Raw genomic sequence first — 12228 nt, forward strand, 5'->3', positions numbered from 1 at the left:
CCCTAAAACACCCGTATCAGGTAAGCACCTGCGTTACTTAATAATCCAGTTGCCTGTGACCACAGTCTTTAGGTTAGAGTGCAGCATATTTGTCCACTGTGCCTCATCATCCGTGCTATTTCCATTCTTCTTGTCATCTTTTAATTGACCTTTATCTTTCCTGTCTTCTCTCGACCATAGTAATCTCTTGGTGTCTTCTCCCATATAGCTCTTTTTTTTCCACTACCAACATATGCAGCGGAACACATCCAGTGGTGGCCCACAAGGCTGCCAGAGATATAGTCCTGTAGATGCATGCCACTCGGAGCAGACTTATTCTCTCCACTCACGTCATGAGCCCCTTGCAGGCCTGTATCTCTACCACCCCACTCCAGGATGGTGCCGCGTAGATGACGATCGACTGCACAACACCGTTCAAGACTCTCCTTCTTTCGGGTTTGTGTCCTCAATGTTGGGCATCACCCTCCCTAACTCAGCCGCACTGTTCGCAGCCTCCGAGTAACTTTCCGTACGTGCTCTTTTAGATGGGCATCATAAACCTAGATTGGCGTCTATTTGTCTGGCTATGTCATTACCTTCCGACCCCTCTTGTGCTCTTCTCCTTCATTGTTTTCTGTTCATAGTTTTCAAGTGGTCTTCCATTTCATGCAACCATTTTATTATAGATTTTTCTGTCCTTCATGTTTCTGTCGACTTTACATTCTTGCCTTTTTATCTAGACCGGGCAGTATCGTCGCCTCCGCTAGCGCAATTATTCCGATTCGATTTTTTTGCACAAGCTTACTCAAAAAGAGGTCCTTATAACATATCCACAGGGTGCCGGGCGGTGCCGTGGTCGAAAAATGTTTTAAAAATTTTTTTTTTAACAAATTCACAAAAATTATTTTTTTATTTACAACAATTTTTTTTAGATAATTTCGGTCATTCTGAGCAAAAAAGGTCTCTTGCCATTTTTCTCTAAAATTGACTGTTGTCGAGTTATACGCGATTAAAAATTTGAAAAATGCGAAAATGGCCATTTTCAAGGCTTCATAACTCGATCAAAAATGATTATTATGAAATTCAAAAAGTGACAAAATCAAGATCCAAATACCTTCTTCAGCGTTCTGAAGAGATTTTTGTCATTAATTTATTGCAAAGCTGTTATTTTTAGTTATTAACTTTTTAGATTTTAATTGTTTAAAAATTGTTTAAACAATTTTTAGACCACGGCACCGGCCGGCACCCTGTGGATATGTTATAAGGACCTCTTTTTGAGTAAGTTTGTGCAAAAAAAATCTAATCGAAATAGTTCCGCTAACGGGGTGACGATGCAGTTGAATTATAGCGCTCATTGTTAATAACTAAAAGTAACAGCTTTGTAATAAAATAATGACATAAATCTCTTCAGGATGCTGAAGAAGGTATTTGAATCTTGAACTTCTCACTTTTTTAATTTCATAATAATAATTTTTAATCGAGTTATGAAGCCTTGAAAATGGCCATTTTCGCATTTTTCAAATTTTTAATCGCGTATAACTCGACAACAGTCAAGTTTACAGAAAAATGACCAAAGACCTTTTTTACTCACAATGATCCAAATTATCTAAAAAAAAATTGTGGGAAATGAAAAAATTATTTTTGTGAATTTGTTTAAAAAAAAATTGTTTAAAAAGTTTTTCGACCACGGCACCGCTCGGCACCCTGTGGATATGTTATAAAGACCTCTTTTTGAGTAAGTTTGTAACAGCTTTGTAATAAAACAGTGACAAAAATCTCTTCAGGACGTTGAAGAAGGTATTTGAATCTTGATTTTGTCACTTTTTGAGCTTCATAATAATCATTTTTAATCGAGTTATGAAGCCTTGAAAATGGCCCTTTTCGCATTTTTCAAATTTTTAATCGCGTATAACTCGACAACAGTCAATTTTAGAGAAAAATGACAGGAAATCTTTTTTGCTCAGAATGACCCAAGTTATCTAAAAAAAAATTGTTGGAAATAAAAAAATTATTTTTGTGAATTTGTTTAAAAAAAATTGTTTAAAAAATTTTTCGACCACGGCACCGCCCGGCACCTGTGGATATGTTATAAGGACCTCTTCTTGAGTAAGTTTGTGCAAAAAAATCGAATCGGAATAATTGCGCTAGCGGGGGCGACGATACTGCCCGGTCTAATCGTCTTATCGCTGGATACGTCCCAGCCATGACAGCCTCTGACTTTTCTCAAATCGTACAATATGGTGTCCGTCATTAATTTCAAAAATTTCGTAATTTCTTCTGATTCTACAAGTGCCTTCCTCCTCTTACCAGACCATATACATAGACTTATCTATTCCAACATAAATATAATTACTGAACATAATTATAAATATAAATATAAATATAATAATTACTGAACATACTGAATATAACTATTACTCAACCTACAAGTTACACGTACTATTTTACACGTACTATTTTATTAAAATATCAAATTCTTGTACTACACTGGGTTAAAATCATACAGTTTTGCTAATCTTCTTTTTAGTTATATTTATTTACGTTACAAACATATCCCAAAAATTCTGCAAGCTAATCCTAAACGTCAAAATAAAACCTTAATCTCACCGAAATATTTTGTTTGTAGAAAAAAGAAAGTGGCATGAAAAAAAGATTACACTTTAATTTCATTACTAACACGCTGACTTCAGTAAAATTAAAATGTCTAATTAAAAAATATGCATGAGAAATTCTAATTTAAAGGCTTTGTACGTAACCCGGTAGCAGAAAGTAAATAATTAAACCATCGCACGGTTTGATGTCGACGCCAATTATTCTGACGTGTTAAAATAGCTAATAGATGTTTATTTCTGCACCATAGATTAATTACTATGAATGCCTAAGCTGCTCTTGGATGATAATATAAAGCTCTGATGAAAAGCTCATAGCTTTTCATGCTATGCAAGGAAGTAAGTAGTTATTTTCCTTGAATTCTGATGCTTGTGATTTATTATTTTTCGATACTTAGACTAATACATCTTTCTAACAATGTTTAATAATAATTTTAATGTCCGACTGGTCTATTATTTGACAAATAGTTACATTATTTCGAAGTCTATTAAGTACGATATAACGCCCAAGGGCGTGTTATTAAAAAATAATGTTCTAGGGCCTATTAAATTTAAATAACGAGTTAAGTACTATTAGTCTGGGCTGATTATCGGGGTATAGGCCATTTTTGGGAAAAGTTATTTACCAGCAATTTTATTGGTGGAATCGAATTATAAGATCCTATATATTAATAATATAGGTATGCAAAGTCCTCAGATAGTGTGTTACTTTTTTTATGAACAAAATGGCGCCCGAAAATCGTGTTTTTTTTTAAATTATTGCTCTAGAACTCCGAAGATTTTAACTTTACAACAAAAAACACTTAAATAAAAATTCACCGTGATTAAATTCTGCATAGAGACGTGTTTTCCCCGATCTGCTCCGACGAAAATTTTCCTCGGAAAATGCGGGTTTTCCCAACAAAATCTTTAATTTTCAAATAAAGTTTTAGATAAGTGATTATTTACCAATAATTAAATAATTTGGTGACTTAAAAGCCTTCTTGGTGTAGATTATAGTTCCAGAAGCTGGTGAAAATTAAACGAATATTTTAGCAACAATTCAATTGTTAATTAATAATTTACGGTTGCAATAATAACCAAAATAATTATGATGCACTGATCAAACTTTGAAATCTTATAAAGATGAGATGCCTATTTAACATTTTGTCGACAAAATATAAATTTTTTATTTTTTTGCATAATCTTTAAATGTTTAAAAAAAATAGTTATAAACAAATTAACGTTTCTCAGAAAGTTTTTATTATATTATAATTTAAAAAAATAGCTAAAATGCGCATTTCAAATATCTTGAAAATGAATGCTTTAAAACTTTTTTGCAACCATTTGCAAAAAAGTTATGAAATAGCAAAATAAACATACTATTACTACGGTGTTAATAATTTTTTTTAATTCTTTCAAAGCGTAGAAGTGAGTTTAAAGTACAAGCTAATTATTTTTAAAACAATATCGATTATCAGCTTAATGGTTATATTTTAATTAAAGATTATAAATATATTTTTTTGTAATTTACACGCGTGAAAGTAGAATAATACAGTACCGTAGCTACCCGCCCACATACACAACTCGCGCGAGTTTAAGCGTGTCAGTCGCTTCGAGTGAACATTTTATCTCCGGCTCTGTATCAAGCCTACTTTCGCGCTAAAAATTACAAAAAAAAGTATTTTTTATCTTTGATTAAAATATAACCATTGCACTAATTTTTGACATTCTTTGTGAGTAATTAGATTGTACCATAGACTCACTTTTAAGCTTTGAAACAATTAAAACAAATTATAAACAATGGAGATATCGTATATTTATTTTGCTGTTTCCTAACTTTTTTGCAAATGGTTGGAAATTTTTTTTAAAGCATTCGTTTTCAAGGCCTATGAAATAAGCATTTTAAGTATTTTTTAAAATTAGAATATAATAAACAATTTCTAAGAAATGTTAATGTGTTTATAACAATTTTTTTAACATTTAAAGATTATGCAAAAAAATGAAAAATTTATATTTTGTCGACAAAATATTAAATAGGCATCACACCTTTATAATCTTTCTAAGTTTGATCAATGTCTCATGATTATTTTGGTTGTTATTGCGACTGTAAATTGTTAATTAACAATTGAATTGTTGCTAAAATATTCGTTTCATTTTAACCGGCTTCTGAATTTATAATCTATACTAAGAAAGCTTTGATTTCACCAAGCTATATAATTATTAATAAATAATTACTGGCCCAAAACATTTATTTGAAAATTCGAGATTTTGTTGGAAAAACCCACATTTTCCGAGGAAAATTTTCGTCGGAGAAGATCGGGAAAAACATGCCTCTATATAGAATTAAATTGGGGTGAATTTTTATTTGAGTATTTTTGGTGTAAAGTTAAAATCTTCGGAGTTATAGAGCAATAATTGAAAAAAATACGATTTGTCGGCGCCATTTTGTTTATAAAAAAATTAGCACACTATCTGTGGACTTTGCAGACCTATATTAATAATATATAAGATCTTATAATTCGACTAAAGCAATAAAATTGCTGGTAAATAACCTTTCTTTGTACTTTACTAATTAGACCAACGTATTATAACTATTTTTTTTTCAAAATTTAAAGATTATGCAAAAAAAAGAAAAATTTATATTTTGTCGATAAAATATTAAACAAGCATCTCATCTTTATAATCTCTATAAGTTTGATCAATGTATCATGATTATTTTGGTTATTATTGCGATCGTAAATTGTTAATTAACAATTGAATTGTTGCTAAAATATTCGTTTAATTTTCACCGGCTTCTGGAATTACAATCTATACCAAGAAATCTTTGATGTCACTAAGTTATTTAATTATTGATTAATAATTACTTACCTAAAACTTTATTTGAAAATTATAGTTTTTGTTAGGAAAACCCGCATTTTCCGAGGAAACTTTTCGTCGGAGCAAATCGTGAAAAACACATCTCTATGCAGAATTTAATTGCGGTGAATTTTTATTTGAGTATTTTTGGCGTAAAGTTAAAATCTTCGGAGCTATAGAGCAATAATTGAAAAAAATACGATTTGTCGGCGCCATTTTGTTTATAAAAAAAGTAGCACACTATCTGCGGACTTTGCATACCTATACTATTAATATATAGGATCTTATAATTCGATTCCAGCAATAAAATTGCTGGTAAATAACTTTTCCATGAATTTTGCTAATTAGCCCAGAGTATATCAAGTTGACAAATAAAACTCTAAGCAAAACTATGGTTATAGTCCAATGAAATGTTACATTTACGGTTGCAGTTCTTAGAGGAGTTAATTTTATTTTTTTAATGTGTAGGGGGTTCAGTAGAAGCTTAACTTCAAGTTTTTGGGGTCGCCGCCCTTGACCCCCGGCGGCCATCTTGGAAAAAGGGGTGCAAAGGGCTTTCGCGCTGTATCTCCTAAACTAGGAACCATACAGAAAATTTAATGAAACTTAAAATGAAGCAAATTAAATTTTCTTCAATTTTAAATGTATTACTTTTTATTGTCAAGTGACCAACAAAAAAGTTATAAACAGAAATAAGAAAAAATGTTGTAAGAAGTTTCCTTTTGGAGGTTATAACTTTTTTCTGTTCACTTTACGATAAAATAACATCATAGCGATTTTATAGAAAATTCCACACCTGTAATTTTGAACCAATCAAAATACGTTATTTTGACAGATCACCATGGCAACGGAGGTATTTTATCGGACATTTTTTGCTCGTGGGGTACCCAACAGCGAATTATAGTGGAAATTTTTTGACGTTTACAATAACAGAACATTTTTGACAGACTGGTTTTTATTTGTTTACATAATTTAGTTTTGATTCATTTTCTATCACTTGTAGTTACTCAAAACTTATGTAAAATTGAAGAATATACTATTTTCTATCTTGAAATGGTATTCCCATGCAACTACAATGAGTAGAAAATACGAATTTGAAAGCCTAAATAATTGCTGACAAAGCTATGGCGCGCTATTAATCTGTTCATGCAGCTTTGGATTTTCAAATGCAAATTTGGTGTGGAATTTTCTTACCGAATACCACGCGAAGTCAAATTAATATCCGGAATTTTTTTTTTGATCATGAATATTTTTAGAAAATTTCCCTCGTCTGCGACTCAGGAAATTTTCAAAATATTCATGATCTCAAAAAAATTTCCGGAAATAATTTGACCTCTAATGGTATTACTAGTGAAAATTTTTTAACGAACAATTTCCACTATAAAATTGTTTAATTTATTTATTACCAGAGAGCGGCAGTTCTCGCCAGTGGCGCACACCAACACCCCCCTACACGCGACACTATATACACACGAAATTTTCGATTTTCTAAATCTGACTGATTTGAAAGATGGGCCAAGTCCCATCTTAAAGTTCAGCAAAAGACTCACGCATTCATATGTTGATCATCCATTTTGGTCCAAGGGTGTGGATATTACGGCCCTTTCTATTTAGGATCTGTTTTTCGTTCTCGTCCCCAAAACTCCCAAAAAATTCAAAAATTTAAGTCGGACCTTTACGGTTTCTAATAGTACTGATCATTACCTTTCCAACGCATGTCTAATTTTGAAAATCGGTTATACCATTCAAAAGTTACCGAGCTCAGAAATATGACTCAATTTTTATTAAAAAAAGGGAAAATGTTTGTGGATATGTATGTGTGTTTGCAAGTTAAACTAATTTGAATTTTTTTCTGTGTTTGAAGAGGGGATCAGGACCGATTCAGAACCGGTGTAGTTTGTGACTCTTGACCACCCATAAGCCAGCTAGAGGACTTGGTATGTACAAAACGGCATATTTTTTTGGGGGTATATATCTTCGGATAAAGAAGAGACAGGAGAACTGCAAATACATCAAATCGATAGTGTTGAGTTAAGCTTTCAAATGGTGTTTAATCCGTCAGGATTAGACATACACACGGCTCAGTATAGCCGAAAAACTGAAAAACTATACTTTGAAAATTTTGGTTTTTCGACAAATACTCAAAATTTCAACCTACGAATTGCGCCAATAACTGAGCGTTTGTAGAAGCTCTCTAGACGAATCTAACTGGAAAGATTCGAATTTTTTAAGTTATAGGCTTCATAAGTATGATCAAATCTATTTCCTACGCGAAAAACGGTTCCTCAAGCTCAATAATTCCTGTAATAGCTTCAGTTATCATACTTGACCTTAGATCCATCAGATACTACTGGTAAATACGTTTCAAACTCATGTTTACTGATCAAAATCGGTTAAGTCTTTTATAAGTTATTAAGCTACAAATGTATAATCCAATTAACGATTATTCCCGAAATGGTTTATGTAGTTGTAGTGATTACGACGCTAAATTTGATCTGGCAACGGGCAATCTGACTTTATTTACCGATCATCTCAATATTTTTTTTCAATCTATTTGGAAGAGAAAAAAATCTAGTGTACATTCGATGGACACTAGATCATTTGGGAGATAATGCAACAAAGGTGACCATTTATAAAGCCTAACGAGCAATAGAGGAACATTGCATTCAACTTCATACATTTAACTTATAAATAACTTTGAAAAACTCCTGATACAAGAATAAAAAACCACTAAACGCCTTAAAAATGAGTGGTGCATACAATATTCCAGCTACAAAAGATCTGATATGAATATTACGTGGCGCGAAAATGTATTTTCATTTTGATGTTAAACAAAATTATAGTTTTATTTTAAAAGATTTTTTAATTCCATAAATTTTTTTGAAAGATTCCATAATATTTGCTAAATTTGAAGTAAACGCGCCACAAAAGAGTTTCAAAATTCAAACTGTATCAAAGTTACTCTTTTGTGGCGCGTTTACTTCAAATTTGGCAAACATTATGGAAAAATCTTTTAAAATAAAATTAGAATTTTGTTTAGCATCAAAATGAAAATACATTTTCGCGCCACGTAATATTCATATCATATCTTTTGTAGCTAGAATATTGTAAGCTCCACTCATTTTTAAGGCGTTTAGCGGTTTTTTATTCTTGTGTAGGTTTTACAGCGCTTCAAACTTGATCCGATTCTCAAATTCTCATAGAAATATAATAAAAACAAAACCTTGGGCATTCTTTTTAATCTATATTTATATTTATTTATTATGATTTTAACATTCCTATACTATTATTAAGCTAATTTTGGCCCTTTTCCCGGCCACCTATGAGGTAGAGTCTGGAGGCGCGTCTTTTGTGTGGTATCCCCAATAGGCCTAATCCACAGACAATTTCTAGACAGATTAATATTATTTATTAATATATGTTGAAAAAGATCTATCATATTTTTTCCTTTTTTTCGATGGTCCATGCTGCGAGTCAAGATCTGAATCAGTATCTGAGGTGAATTTTTGTGGGATAATGAGAGTTAGAGTTGGCGTCATTGTCGGTAATTCATCTACCAATTTATTTTCTTCAATAATTAATGTTGATATGTCCACGATGTTGCTGCAACTTTCACCACCACCATAGAGGCACACTGCTGAACATTCGAGGTCTGCTTTTCGGCAACCACATGCCCTTCCAGTTTCACAATTTTTTTTCAGAATTTCATAAGCTCAAGGGTAGTGGAGGCTTGGAAGTTTGGATTAGTATCCTAAATTTCCCATGCATTTTCCAGCTAGAATTATTTTCTGGATCACAATGTTTACATAATTTTGATGCACTTGCGTAATTTCACTCCTCAAAAATTTCACTACCAAAAATTTAAGAGGAAACAGTAACGATCAACAGGTAGCAAAAACGCGATTGCGGCTGTAATTTTGAATATTTTTTCGAGATATTTGGCACACGTATTCGTAATATAATAAAGAACGGCGGTACAGAGCCCAATTTGAAAAATATGTTAATATGTGTTGAATGAAAAACATGATACATTTAATATGTTTAAAAAAGTTAGAGAAGTAGCTGGATTTTATCATAAGAAAACTCCACATACTATAACGGATTCGTCGGGAAAAATGATAATAGACGAACACGAAATTCGCACTACCTGGTATAATTATATAAATGACCTTTATAATGATGATAGACCCGAAGAACTGGAGACTTTAGATGAAGGTGAAGGACCAGAAATACTAAAATCAGAAATACTACATGCTATAAAATTGGCAAAAAACAAGAAAGCCGTTGTCCTGACAGCATACCTACAGAAATGTTAAAGCTCATTAATGAGGAAAACATTGGAATACTAGTCAAACTTTTCAACGATGTTTATTCGACTGGTGATATCCCTGAAGATTGGTTAAAGTTCGAATTCATAACCCTACCAAAAAAACAACGACCAAAAAAACTGTAGCGATCATAGAATGATAAGCCTTATGATCCACACTTTGAAAATCTTTCTACGTATCATCCGCAGTAGAATCAGAGATAAATGTGAAGAAGATCACGTTGAAACACAATTTGGCTTCAGAAATGGACTGGGAACTCGGGACTTTTTGCACTGAATGTATTATTGCAGAAATGCCGAGATCAAAGGAAATACGTCTTTGCTGTATTTATTGACTATGAGAAGGCCTTTGGTCGAGTACAACATCACAAATTAATAAACATATTAAAGGATGAAGGAGTTGATAATCAAGATGGACGAATCATAGGAAAATTATACCGGCGTCAAACAGCGACAGCATGCATAAATGGAAAATCAACAGAAATATGCAAAATACAAAGAGGTGTCAGACAGGGTTGTATACTGTCCCCACTGTTATTCAATTTATATTCAGATAGAATATTTAAGGAAGCGCTGCACCATTTGGAATGGGGTGTGAAAGTTAATGGAATTCTGATAAATACAATCAGATATGCAGACGATACAGTTATTTTAAGTGATGATATGAATGGATTATAACACCTTTTAAATGCTATTGACAAAGTGGGAAGAGAGTTTGGCCTAAACATAAACTGTTCAAAAACAAAATACATGGTATTTAGCCGTTTAGCCCATCAAGATTCACGGTTATTTGTTGATGGTAATATAATTCAAAGAGTGCCCAGTTTTAATTATCTTGGTGGCCATATTACTGAACAACTAGATCCAGATAAAGAGATAAAATGTAGAATCGAGATAGCCCGCACGACATTTTTAAAAATGAGGTCATTCTTCTGTAATAATAACTTGCAACTTCAACTTCGAAAGCGCATCATTAAATGTTACATTTGGTCAGTCCTCTGTATGGTGTCGAAGCATGGCCATTAAAAATATCCACCATTAATCGTTTGGAAGCCTTTGAAATGTGGCTGGACAGACGTACACTGAAAATACCATGAACGTCTATGCTGACAAATGTGGCAGTCCTTAAGAGATCAAATGCTGCCCGCGAGCTGCTTAATAACATCAAATATAGAAAGATGGCCTACTTTGGACACGTAGTAAGGGGAGACCGGTATAATATTCTTCAACTTATTATGATGGGTAAAATCGAAGGGGACAGAGGAATTGGTAGAAAGCAAGCCTCTTGGTTGAAAAATATCCGGGAGTGGACAGGAATAAAGAAAGCAGAACAACTATTTAGAATAGCTCGAGAGAGAGACAGTTTCGCCTTGTTAATCGCCAACGTCAAGGGGACTTGATAGGGCACGTTAAGAAGAAGATTAATATGTGGAAATTACTCTCTAATTAAATACAATATTAAAAAAACGAGCCTGTACCGCCATTAACAAGAACAAAAAATATACTTTCTTCAAATAAACTTTTTTATCCAATGACTAGGTTTTGTGTTATTTTGGAACTGCTAAAATTTTTTATTTCATTAGTATTTATTCAATATTTATTCAAAATCATTTCTGAAATTTTGAATAATTATTGTTAAAATTGTGAATAATTATTGTTAAAATTTTTGGTAGTGAAGTGTTCATTCTAAATGTTATAAAATTGTTAAAAAAATAATTTTTATTATATCCAGTTTTATTGCTTTTGTATTTATTTTTCTCCTAAACCAATCACTTCAAGCAATAAGTGATACATTTTTGGAATTAGTGCAAAGAGGAAAATCCAAATATCAAATAAAAAAAGGTGGAAGTTATTAAAAAAAATTAAGGGAAGATACGGGGGGTGAGAGGGTGCCTTTCCGGGCAAGGTTAAATATGGCATGTCTCCCCCTTCAAGTATTATTTGACATGTTTTTGCGTTTTTTCTAAAAATTAGTGGTTAAAAAGTTATTTAAGAAGGTTAGTTTTATCTGAAGTGCACTGTATGTATAGGTATGTATATTTAAATAGTTTATTTATCTCTCCTCAATACCTATATATTCTTTAGTGAAATTCACTGCCGATTATTAGAACGATGTTAAATTCGAGATTTATTATATAAGCTGTTGCAACAGTTTATTTTTATATATACTTATCATGTAACGAAAACACTTCTTTGTTGATCAAAGTTGAAGCGTCGGATGAAGCTTTCTCATGTCGAATATCTTTCGATTTCTCCTATGGTTATATATAACTTTTAATTAGGATTTTCGTTTTATCCGCAGAAGCTTCTTTTAATTATTTTTACAATTATATTTTCCACTAATCCACCCTAAGTTGTAAAGCTTCACGGCAAGATCAACTTCTCGTTCGGCATTTTTATTTACCGAAACATTTTCATTCTTTGTGCGATTATGATTGGCATTCTCTTTATTTATTTTGAGTGTGAGGATTTATA

The sequence above is a fragment of the Diabrotica virgifera genome, chromosome 2 (genome assembly GCF_917563875.1).
Source record: "Diabrotica virgifera virgifera chromosome 2, PGI_DIABVI_V3a".
Classification (NCBI taxonomy): domain Eukaryota; kingdom Metazoa; phylum Arthropoda; class Insecta; order Coleoptera; family Chrysomelidae; genus Diabrotica; species Diabrotica virgifera.